The sequence below is a fragment of the Oncorhynchus mykiss genome, chromosome 25 (genome assembly GCF_057628025.1).
Source record: "Oncorhynchus mykiss isolate SJ-2025 chromosome 25, ASM5762802v1, whole genome shotgun sequence".
NCBI classification, from domain to species: Eukaryota; Metazoa; Chordata; class Actinopteri; order Salmoniformes; family Salmonidae; genus Oncorhynchus; species Oncorhynchus mykiss.
The window spans coordinates 61,620,062-61,633,362 of NC_143046.1; positions in this window are offsets into that span (position 1 = coordinate 61,620,062).

Consider the following 13,301-nt stretch of genomic DNA (forward strand, 5'->3'; position numbering starts at 1 on the left):
TCCACAGCTAAAGCTACCTCATTGACTAAGTCAGGCAAATGCACTTTGGCTGACTTAGACTTCAATTTGAGAGACGTGAAGACACCCCCAAGACAGAGAAGACTCATTCTACCCCTGCCCTCATAACTCTCATATCCAGATGGATTATTTTCTCCTGTCAGCAAAGTTAACCCATAGAGTTGTGGAAAGTTAGTATTTATCCAGAACCATCTCAGATCATTCTCCCCTCACACTTTCTGTGTTGATGGCCAATGGAGTTCAAGTGACCTATAGATGGCGTCTAAACCCAGCTCTTTTGAATTTTGTCAATTTATCAGTAACCAAATCATTTTATTCTGTGACACAAACTGTCCTTTCCCAATAGTTTTGTACTATTGGATAACATTAAAGGCCTTTCTAAGGGTTAAAAAATAATAATTAGAGAATGAAATCCTAGTATTACAAAAGGAACACCAAAAAATCTCTCTTAAAGAAACATACCGGTCATTGGTGAATTAACAAAAATATATATAATAACTTAAGTACTTACAAAAACGACAGCTAAAAGATTAGGACAATATTTACCAAACCTGATCAACACTGATCAAACAGGCTTTATACAGAAAAGATCCTCCACTAATAATTTGTGCAGGTTATTTAAAGTCATTTCATTGGCCAGTGTGAGGGGCGATACTAGTACTGCAGTATCTCTACATGCTGAAAAGTGGCCATACCTATTCAAATAGCTAAGTTGAACTTTGGCTCTTCGTTTGTCAACTGGGTTTAGACTTTATAGCATAAACCACAAGCCAAGATCACCACTAATGGCATGATGTCAGCTACTTTCCCACTCTTTAGAGGTAGTATGCAGGGCTGTTCACTTTCCCCACTCCTTTTTGTGTTAGACATAGAACCCCTGGCGGAGGCCATAAGAACGGATCCTGGCATAAAGGGCTTTCTGTTTTGTTTTATTTAACTAGGCAAGTCAATTAAAAACAAATTCTTATTTACAATGACGGCCTAGGAACAGTGGGTTAACTGCCTTGTTCAGGGGCAGAACGAAAGATTTGTACCTTGTAAGCTCGGGTATTCAATCTAGCAACCTTTCGGTTACTAACCACGAGACTACATGTCGCCCCTGATGGGCCAGATAATGCACAAGATCTCATTGTTCGCAGGCAACATTATTTTGTTTGTCTCTGACCCGACCGTATCCCTCTCAAAACTACAGACGCTTTGGGGTCCATAGAGCTCTATATCAGGTCATGTCAACATGGACTAAAGTAAAATACTTCCACTGACTCGCTTTGATTACAGCATCTGTGAACAGACAGGTACTTTCAGATGGTCGCCACAGGGCTTCAAATATTTAGGAATCACAATTGATAATGACTTGAGAAATATGTATAAGCTAAATGACTCTGTCTTGGTTCAGAAGGTGGTGGATGACTTGAATAGATAGATAGATCTGCCTCTTACATTGTTTGGGATAATTAATTCATTGTATTAAGATGAACGTTTTGCCGAAGATGAGGTATCTATTTCAATTTTTACCCATATCACTACCAAATAGTTTATTTAAGTCCTTTAATGAGACCATAAGATAATTTGTGTGGAACAGAAAACTCCAAGGGTGAGTCTGGACAAAAAAAGCATGAGAAGCTATTATCTGATAGCATGCACCCCCCCCCCCCCCCCCCCCCCCCCAAAATACCTGAAAGAGAACTAAAACAATAGATTTTGCGGTAGCCGGCGCTACGCAAAACGCAGAAATAAAATATAAAACATTCATTACCTTTGACGACCTTCTTTGTTGGCACTCCTATATGTCCCATAAACATCACAATTGGGTCTTTTTCCCGATTAAATCCGTCAAAGTATGCCCAAAATGTCCATTTATGAAGGCTGTCTGATCCAAGGAAAATTCAACTTTACAAGACGCAACGTCACTTTTTAAAATTAAAAAAGTTGCCTATAAACTTTTACAAATCACTTCAAACTACTTTTGTAAACCAACTTTAGGTATTAATAAACGTTAATAATCGATCAAATTGATCACTGGGCGATCTGTATTCGATAGCAGCAAGTCTTGAAATCATCGTCCATTTTTTTCACTTTCATAATTTCCTGGGTGCACCCCAAGACAGGAAGTGCCTATACGTCATCCCACCAAGGATAAACTCGCAACGAAATGCCAGTATTGGCGACATCGTGTGGAAGCTGTATGCGTTGTAAACGGAACCTCATCTATTTTCTATCGCCTTAGACAATTCAAAGACTGGCGGATTAATATTTTTTTGTGTTTTTGGTGAACAGTTTTCCCTGTTCTGTTATAGCCACAGACATGATTTAACCAGTTTTAGAAACTTCAGAGTGTTTTCTATACACACAAACTTACAGTGCCTTGCGAAAGTATTCGGCCCCCTTGAACTTTGTGACCTTTTGCCATATTTCAGGCTTCAAACATAAAGATATAAAACTGTATTTTTTTGTGAAGAATCAACAACAAGTGGGAAACAATCATGAAGTGGAACGACATTTATTGGATATTTCAAACTTTTTTAACAAATCAAAAACTGAAAAATTGGGCGTGCAAAATTATTCAGCCCCTTTACTTTCAGTGCAGCAAACTCTCTCCAGAAGTTCAGTGAGGTTCTCTGAATGATCCAATGTTGACCTAAATGACTAATGATGGTAAATACAATCCACCTGTGTGTAATCAAGTCTCCGTATAAATGCACCTGCACTGTGATAGTCTCAGAGGTCCGTTAAAAGCGCAGAGAGCATCATGAAGAACAAGGAACACACCAGGCAGGTCCGAGATACTGTTGTGAAGAAGTTTAAAGCCGGATTTGGATACAAAAAGATTTCCCAAGCTTTAAACATCCCAAGGAGCACTGTGCAAGCGATAATATTGAAATGGAAGGAGTATCAGACCACTGCAAATCTACCAAGACCTGGCCGTCCCTCTAAACTTTCAGCTCATACAAGGAGAAGACTAATCAGAGATGCAGCCAAGAGGCCCATGATCACTCTGGATGAACTGCAGAGATCTACAACTGAGGTGGGAGACTCTGTCCATAGGACAACAATCAGTCGTATATTGCACAAATCAGCTCGAGCTCAGTGAGGTTGGATGGAGAGCATTTGTGAACAGCAGTTTTCAGTTCTTTCCACAGATTCTCGATTAGATTCAGGTCTGGACTTTGACTTGGCCATTCTAACACCTGGATATGTTTATTTTTGAACCATTCCATTGTAGATTTTGCTTTATGTTTTGGATCATTGTCTTGTTGGAAGACAAATCTCCATCCCAGTCTCAGGTCTTTTGCAGACTCCATCAGGTTTTCTTCCAGAATGGTCCTGTATTTGGCTCCATCCATCTTCCCATCCATTTTAACCATCTTCCCTGTCCCTGCTGATGAAAAGCAGGCCCAAACCATGATGCTGCCACCACCATGTTTGACAGTGGGGATGGTGTGTTCAGCTGTGTTGCTTTTACACCAAACATAATGTTTTTCATTGTTGCCAAAAAGTTCAATTTTGGTTTCATCTGACCAGAGCACCTTCTTCCACATGTTTGGTGTGTCTCCCAGGTGGCTTGTGGCACCTGGGAGACATCTGGACACCTGGATATCTTTAAGAAATGGCTTTCTTCTTGCCACTCTTCCATAAAGGCCAGATTTGTGCAATATACGACTGATTGTTGTCCTATGGACAGAGTCTCCCACCTCAGCTGTAGATCTCTGCAGTTCATCCAGAGTGATCATGGGCCTCTTGGCTGCATCTCTGATCAGTCTTCTCCTTGTATGAGCTGAAAGTTTAGAGGGACGGCCAGGTCTTGGTAGATTTGCAGTGGTCTGATACTCCTTCCATTTCAATATTATCGCTTGCACAGTGCTCCTTGGGATGTTGAAAGCTTGGGAAATCTTTTTGTATCCAAATCCGGCTTTAAACTTCTTCACAACAGTATCTCGGACCTGCCTGGTGTGTTCCTTGTTCTTCATGATGCTCTTTGCGCTTTTAACGGACCTCTGAGACTATCACAGTGCAGGTGCATTTGTACGGAGACTTGATTACACACAGGTGGATTGTATTTATCATCATTAGTCATTTAGGTCAACATTGGATCATTCAGAGATCCTCACTGAACTTCTGGAGAGAGTTTGCTGCACTGAAAGTAAAGGGGCTGAATAATTTTGCACGCCCAATTTTTCAGTTTTTGATTTGTTAAAAAAGTTTGAAATATCCAATAAATGTTGTTCCACTTCATGATTGTGTCCCACTTGTTGTTGATTCTTCACAAAAAAATACAGTTTTATATCTTTATGTTTGAAGCCTGAAATGTGGCAAAAGGTTGCAAAGTTCAAGGGGGCCGAATACTTTCGCAAGGCACTGTATATATCCTGAGCTTTCTTATATCTCTTAGATGTAGGAAAGACAATTAAAAACCTTTTCTTTATGATTTATTTTTTTACTGTGTTATTCAATGCATTTCTATGGACTATAGTAATAAAGACGAAATTCAATATTTTATCAAATAATTTTTATATATATTTTTGGGATATCTAAAATGGGTCCTAAACTTCTATATCAAATAGCTAAATGAACCATGGCATGACCATAAATACAGTTGAAGTCAGAAGTTTACACACACCTTAGCCAAATGCATTTAAACTCTGTTTTTCACAATTCCTGACATTTAATCCCAGTAAAAAATCCCTGTTTTAGGTCAGTTAGGATCACCACTTTATTTTAAGAATGTGAAATGTCAGAATTATAGTGTTGTGAATGACTTATTTCAGCTTTTATTACTTTCATCACATTCCCAAAACCCGAGAAGAAATCCAAACAGGTAGTGGGAAGTTGGTTGGTCGATTTTCAACTCAGCCCCTATTGAATACACAATGGGATATTGGTTATGTTGCACTTCCTAAGTCTTCCACTAGATGTCAACCGTCTTTAGAAACTTGTTTGTGGATGCTACTGTGAAGGGGGAGAGAATGAGAGAAGATTGAGTCAGAGGTCTGCCAGCAGTCACGCACTGGTCAAGCGCATTTCACATGAGAGGTAACTCGCGCTGCTTTGCTTTTCTGAAGATAAAGGAATTCCCCGGTTGGAATATTATTGAAGATTTATGTTTAAAAACATCCTAAAGATTGATTCCATACATCGTTTGACATGTTTCGACGGACAATAACGGAACTTTTTGACATTTCCTCGGCAACTAGTGAAAGCGCTTCGTAACTTTGGATTTGTTTACCAAACGCGTTAACAAAAGTAGCTATTTGGACAAAAATAATGGGCATTATCGAACAAATCAAACATTTAATGTGGGACGGGGATTCCTGGGAGTGCATTCTGATGAAGATCATCAAAGGTAAGTGAATATTTATAATGTTATTTTTGATTTCTGTTGACTCCAACATGGCGGATATATCTATTTGTTTTCTGATCGCCGTTCTCAGATTATTGCATTGTTTGCTTTTTCCGTAAAGCTTTTTAAAAAATCTGACACAGCGGTTGCATTAAGGAAGGTTTATTTAGATTTCCATGTCTAACACTTGTATTTTCATCAACATAATGAGTATTAATGAGTATTTCTGTAAACTGATGTGGCTCTCTGCAAATTCACCGGATGTTTTTGGAACTACTGAACATAACGCGCCCAATGTATACTGAGATGTATTGATATAAATATGAACTTTACTGAACAAAACATACATGTATTGTGTAACATGAAGTCCTATGTGTCATCTGATGAAGATCATCAAAAGTTGATTCAAAAGTGATTCATTTTATCTCTATTTGTGCTTTTTGGGGATACTCTCTTTGGATGTAAAAATGGCTGTTTTTCTGCGGCTTGGCTCTGACCTAACATAATCGTTTGTGGTGCTTTCACTGTAAAGCCTATTTGAAATCAGACACTTTGGTGGGATTAACAACAAGATTACCTTTAAAATTGTATAAGTTACTTGTATGCTTGAGGAATTTTAATTATGAGATTTCTGTTGTTTTGAATTTGTCGCCCTGCACTTTCACTGGCTGTTGTCATATCGATCCCGTTAACAGGATTGCAGCCCTAAGAAGTTTTAAGCCATTTTGCCACAACTTTGGAAGTATGCTTTGGGTCATTGTCCATTTGGCAGACCCATTTGCAACCAAGCTTTATCTTCCTGACTAATATCTTGAGATGTTGTTTCAATATATCCACATAATTTTCCATCCACATGATGCCATCTATTTTGTGAAGTGCACCAGCCCCTCCTGCAGCAAAGCAGCCCCACAACATGATGCTGCCACCCCTGCGCTTCAGGGTTGCAAGCCTCCCCCTTTCTTCCAAACATAACAATGGTCATCATGGTCAAACAGTTATTTTTTTGTTTCATCAGACCAGATGACATTTCTACAAATAGTACGATCTTTGTCCCCATGTGCAGTTGGAAACCATAGTCTGTTTCTTTTTATGGAGGTTTTGGAGCAGTGGCTTCTTCCTTGCTGAGTCGCCCTTCAGGTTATGTCGATATAGGACTTGTTTTACTGTGGATATAGATATGTTTGTACCTGGTTCCTCCAGCATCTTCACAAGATCCTTTGCTGTTGTTCTGGGATTGATTTGCACTTTTCACACCAAAGTACGTTCATCTCTAGGAGACAGAACGCGTCTCCTTCCTGAGCGGTATGACAGAATTTTTTTCTGAGGTCTTGGCTGATTTCTTTTGATTCTCCCATGATGTCAAGCAAAGAGGCACTGAGTTTGAAGGTAGGCCTTGAAATACATCCACAGGTACACATCCAATTGACTCTAATGATGTCAATTCGCCTATCAGAAGCTTCTAAAGCCACAACATAATTTTCTGGAATTTTCCAAGCTTTAAAGGCACAGTCAACTTGGTGTATGTAAACTTCTGACCCACTGGAATTGTGATACAGTGAATTATAAGTCTATAAGTCTGTAAAGAATTGTTGGAAAAATGACTTTTTAAAACGAGTTTTAAAGACTCCGACCTAAATGTATGTAAACTTCTGACTTCAACTGTATGTAGCTTAAGAATGTATTTATTGGGGACAGGGGGGCAGTATTGAGTAGCTTGGATGAATAAGGTGCCCAGAGTAAACTGCCTGCTACTCTGTCCCAGATGCTAATATATGCATATTATTAGTAGTATTGGACAGGAAACACTCTGAAGTTTCTAAAACTGTTTGAATTATGTCTGTGAGTACAACAGAACTCATATGGCAGGTGAAGATCTGAGACAATTCCAATCATGGAGTGGGAAATCTGAGGTTTGTAGTTTAATTTAAGTGATTGCCTATCCAATATGCTGTGTCTATGGGGCCAGATTGCACATCCCAAGGCTTCCAGCAGATTTCAACAGTCTTTAGAAAGTTGTTTGGGGCTTCTATTGTGGAAGGGGGTCGAATAAGAGCTGTTTCAACAAGTGGACTAGGCTGAGGCCAATCAGTTGTTTACTGCGCGGTCACGCGGGCGCCGTGCCTTCTTTTTCCTCTGTAATGAATACGCTTTTGTCCGGTTGGAATATTATTGAAGATGTATTTTTAAAAGACCCTAAGGATGATTCTAAACATTGTTTGACATGTTTCTACAAACTGTAATGGAACTCTTTTGACTCTTCGTCTGGATTTTGCGCTTGCGCATTGTACCTTTTAAATAGTGAACTAAACGCACAAACAAAACGGAGGTATTTGGAGATAAATATGGACGTAATCGAACAAAACAAACATTTCTTGTAGAAGTGGGAGTCCTGGGAGTGCATTCCGACGAAGATCAGCAAAGGTAAGTGAAGATTTATAATGCTATTTATGACTTTTGTTGACTCCACAATTTGTCGGGTAACTGTATGGCTTGCTTTTGTGGCTGAACCCTGTTCTCAGATGATTGAATATTGTGCTTTTGCCGTAAAGCTTTTTTGAAATCTGACACAGCGGTTGCATTAAAACAAGTTTCTTTAATTCTATGTAAAACATGTATCTTTCATCAAAGTTTATGATGAGTATTTCTGTTACTTGATGTGGCTCTCTGCAATTTCTTCGGATGTTTTGGAGGCATTTCTGAACATGGACATTGGACATTGGAACGGAAATGGCGCCACACCAAACCGACTAGCTTGGAAAGACAGTACCGTGCAGTACCGAAGAGCCCTTACTGCTGCTCGATCATCCTATTTTTCTAACTTAATTGAGGAAAATAAGAACAATCCGAAATTCCTTTTTGATACTGTCGCAAAGCTAACTAAAAAGCTGCATTCCCCAAGAGAGGATGGCTTTCACTTCAGCAGTGATAAATTCATGAACTTCTTTGAGGAAAAGATCATGATTATTAGAAAGCAAATTACGGACTCCTCTTTAAATCTGCGTATTCCTTCAAAGCTCAGTTGTCCTGAGTCTGCACAACTCTGCCAGGACCTAGGATCAAGAGAGACACTCAAGTATTTTAGTACTATATCTCTTGACACAATGATGAAAATAATCATGGCCTCTAAACCTTCAAGCTGCATACTGGATCTAACCCTATTACAGGGGCTGAGTCACTGGCTTACTGGGGCTCTTTCATACCGTCCCTGGGAGGGGTGCGTCACTTGAGTGGGTTGAGTCACTGATGTGATCTTCCTGTCTGGGTTGGCGCCCCCCCCCCCCCCCCCCCCCCCCCTTGGGTTGTGCCGTGGCGGAGATCTTTGTGGGCTATACTCGGCCTTGTCTCAGGATGGTAAGATGGTGGTTAAAGAAATCCCTCTAGTGGTGTGGGGGCTGTGCTTTGGCAAAGTGGGTGGGGTTATATCCTTCCTGTTTGGCCCTGTCCGGGGGTGTCCTCGGATGGGGCCACAGTGTCTCCTGACCCCTCCTGTCTCAGCCTCCAGTATTTATGCTGCAGTAGTTTATGTGTCGGGGGGCTAGGGTCAGTTTGTTATATCTAGAGTATTTCTCCTGTCCTATTCGGTGTCCTGTGTGAATTTAAGTGTGGTCTCTCTAATTCTCTCTTTCTCTCTTTCTTTCTCTCTCTCGGAGGACCTGAGCCCTAGGACCATGCCTCAGGACTACCTGACATGATGACTCCTTGCTGTCCCCAGTCCACCTGGCCGTGCTGCTGCTCCAGTTTCAACTGTTCTGCCTTATTGGACCATGCTGGTCATTTATGAACATTTGAACATCTTGGCCATGTTCTGTTATAATCTCCACCCGGCACAGCCAGAAGAGGACTGGCCACCCCACATAGCCTGGTTCCTCTCTAGGTTTCTTCCTAGGTTTTGGCCTTTATAGGGAGTTTTTCCTAGCCACCGTGCTTCTATGCCTGCATTGCTTGCTGTTTGGGGTTTTAGGCTGGGTTTCTGTACAGCACTCTGAGATATCAGCTGATATCAGGCTATATAAATACATTTGATTTGACAGCCCCAGGTCATTCACTAGGGGTGAGATCTTGCGTGGAGCCCCAGATCGAGGGAGATTATCAGTGGTCTTGTATGTCTTCCATTTCCTAATAATTGCTCCTACAGTTGATTTCTTCAAATCAAGCTGCTTACCCATTGCAGATTCAGTCTTCCCAGCTTGGTGCAGGTCTACAATTTTGTTTCTGGTGTCCTTTGACAGCTCTTTGGTCTTGGCCATAGTGGAGTTTGGAGTGTGACTGTTTGAGGATGTGGACAGGTGTCTTTTATACTGATAACAATTAATACAGGTAACGAGTGGAGGACAGAGGAGCCTCTTAAAGAAGAAGTTACAGGTCTGTGAGAGCCAGAAATCTTGCTTGTTTGTAGGTGACCAAATACTTGTTTTCCACCATAATTTGCAAATAAATTCATAACAAATCCTACAATGTGATTTTCTGAATTTTTTTCTTCTCATTTTGTCTGTCATAGTTGAAGTGTACCTATGATGAAAATTACAGACTCATCTTTTTAAGTGGGAGAACTTGCACAATTGGTGGCTGACTAAATACTTTTTTGACCCACTGTATTTTGACTCGCTGTGAGCGTTGGCTCAGGAAGTCCAACAGCCACAAAACCAGCCCCCCATCTAAGGAGAAGTCCCGAATGAGTATCTGTGCCAGAATGTAAGGCTGGATTGTGTTGAAGGCAGAAGAAAAGTCAACAAACAGAACCTTGACATGGGATTTGGCCCCCTCTAGATGTCTATAGACCATGTTAAGGAGGGTAAGAATGGCATCATCAACTCCTCTGCTAGGCTGATAGGCAAACTGAAATGGGTCGAGGAGCTTCTGGGTGACACTGAGAATATGACTTTTCACAATTTTCTCAAGGCATTTCATTACCAAGGATGTCAAGGCGACAGGGCGGTAGTCATTCAGCATAGTGGGATTAGATGCTTTAGGAATTGGTATAATTATTGAGTTTTTCCACAATACTGGCACGTGTTGCTGGTCAAGTGAGGATTGGAAAATGTCTGTAAAAACACTAGCCAGTTGTTCAGCACAGTGCTTTAACACACATATTTTATCTGGGCCTGGGCTGTTGTGTGTGTTACATCCCCATAGCACCTTTAGAACATCAGACTGTTGAACAACAACTCTCTCAGACATTTGTAATGATGCTTCCATTTGCTTTACCTCCGACACAAAGATGTCTGATTCAAATCTTGAGAAGAAAACATTCAGTTCATTAGCCATGTGCTGGCCCTCATATCCCCCAAGGTCAGCACTGGTTTTTCCCCTGCCTATGTGGGAGGCACTAGCCATGGATTTAATCCCTTGCCAGACCACCCTTGCGTTTCCTGAGGAGAGACTCCTCTCCACCCTTTGCTTGTATGCCTCCTTGTCCACCAGTATCTCTCTTTTGATCTCACGTTGTACTCACGTCTCACTCTCTTAAAGTCTGTCTATCACCCCCAGCATAAACTGCCTTCTTCCTATCATGTAGTGATTTTAGATGTTTTGATACCCAAGGCTTGTTGTTAGGGAAGATTTTACAGGTCTTAGTAGGCACAACTGACTCACCACAGAAGTTCACATAGTCTGAAATAACATCTGTGAGTTCATCCAGATCAGAGCTGCTGTCCTCAAATACCTCCCACATTGTACAGTCAAAACACCCCTGGAGACAAGTGATACCCTTGTCTTTCCAGATGTGGACAGTTTTAACTGTGGGTTTCTCCCTCTCCAGGAGCCAAAAGTAGGTTGGCCTGAAGTAGACCACAATGTGGTCTGATGTCCCCAGGGGAGGTCTGGTGGTGGCAGAGAACGCCTTTGGTATTGTCCCATAGCACAAGTCAAGAGTCCTATTTTTCCTAGTGTGACATTTCACATACTGATGGTATGTGCGCAAGACTTTGTGCAAGGTACAGTTGTTAAAATCCCCTCAAATAAATTTGGGTGAGTCAGGGGAGATGGATTCCAGTTTCTGTGACAGATTAAAAATTATCTCTGATGCCTTTGTTATATTAGCTTTAGGTTGAATGTACACAACGGTAACAAACAATTGGGGGAACCCCAGGAACAGATAGTAAGGTCGCAGTGACACAGGAAGCAGTTCAATGTCGGGGGTACAGAGTCTCTCTCTTACCAGGATCGATTTACACCACTGGTCCCTGACAAGCACGCCCCCGTCGTGAAGTTTCCCTGTGACTGTCAGATCATGGTCCGCTCTGACTAGAGCGGACCGGCTCCACTTCTCTGTCCGGGACTCTGTCATCCAGCCAAGTCTCAGTAAACGCCAGCAAACAGGCCTCCCGATATTCGTGTTGGAAGCGTAGATTCGCTGACAACTCATCCGCTTTCCCCCTCAGTAACTGGGCATTAATCAGCAAGGTGGTGGGTAAGGGAAGTTTGTTCTTACATTAAGTCTTTGTCTGATTCCCCCGCGTTTTCCACGTTTGCATTCGGGTTTATAATCCCATTCGCAGACAATCAGGTATTAGATGGGCCATTGGGATATCCATCGCGTTCGTATTTGAGTTGCATTGTAGTAAGAACTCTCTGCTGTATTGGAATCAGCTGCCAGCAGCATTTTCATAATTTAGTCCGTTCGTAGCGGGTATGAACACGATCAACAAGATCAGTCCAACACCCCACCACTGTAAATCCATAGTTGGCAGGTTGTTTGTAAACTAAGTGTACAAATTAAAAACATAAAATAACGCCACACCAAACGTTACACACACTGCAGGTCGCAACAGAGCCGCGCCCCTCCTCCTGCGGCTTTGTCTGATGACGCATGAAGCCCAAACACACACACTAGGACCATGCCTCAGGACTACCGGGCATAATGATTCCTTGCTGTCCCCAGTCCACCTGGCCGTGCTGCTGCTCCAGTTTCAACTGTTCTGCCTGCGGCTATGGAATCCTGACCTGTTCACCGGACGTGCTACCTGTCCCAGACGTATTATTTGACCATGCTGGTCATTTATGAACATTTGAACATCTTGGCCATGTTCTGTTATAATCTCCACCCGGCACAGCCAGAAGAGGACTGGCCACCCCTCATAGCCTGGTTCCTCTCTAGGTTTCTTCCTAGGTTTTGGCCTTTCTAGGGTTTTTCCTAGCCAATGTGCTTCAACACCTGCATTGCTTGCTGTTTGGGGTTTTAGGCTGGGTTTCTGTATAGCACTTTGAGATATCAGCTGATGTACGAAGGGCTATATAAATACATTGGATTTTTTTTTATACAGCCTGACAGGAGGCTCTCAATTGTGCATCTGAAAATGTTTGTGAGGGTCTTAGGGGCCAAGCAGAATTTCTTGGGTGCACCTTCTTCACCACACTGTCTGTGGTCCCGTTGATGTGGATAAGGGCATGCTCCCTCTGCTGTCTCTTGAAGTCCACAATCAGCTCCTTCGTATTGTTGACGTTGCGGGAGCGGTTATTTTCCTGGCACCACTCCGCCAGGGCCCCCTCCTCCTACCAGTAGGCTGTCTCGTCATTGCTGGTAATCATGCCTTCTACTGTTGTGACATCTGCAAACTTGATGATTGAGTTGAAGGCGTGCTTGGCCACGCAGTCATGGGTTAACAGGGAGTACAGGAGGGGGCTGAGCACAAACCCTTGTGGGGCCCGGGTGTTGAGGATCAGCATTGTGGAGGTGTTGTTTCCTACTTTCATCACCTGGGGGCAGCCCGCCAGGAAGTCCAGGACCCAGTTGCACAGGGCGGGGTTCAGACCCAGGGCCTTGAGCTTAATGATGAGCTTGGAGAGTACTATGGCATTGAAGGCTGAGCTATAGTCGATGAACAGCATTCTTACAAAGGTATTCCTCTTGTCCAGATGGGATAGGGCAGCATGCAGTGCGATAGCATCGTCTGTGGATCTAATGTGACAGTGTGCAAATTGAAGTGGGTCTAGCCTCTTAAATGTA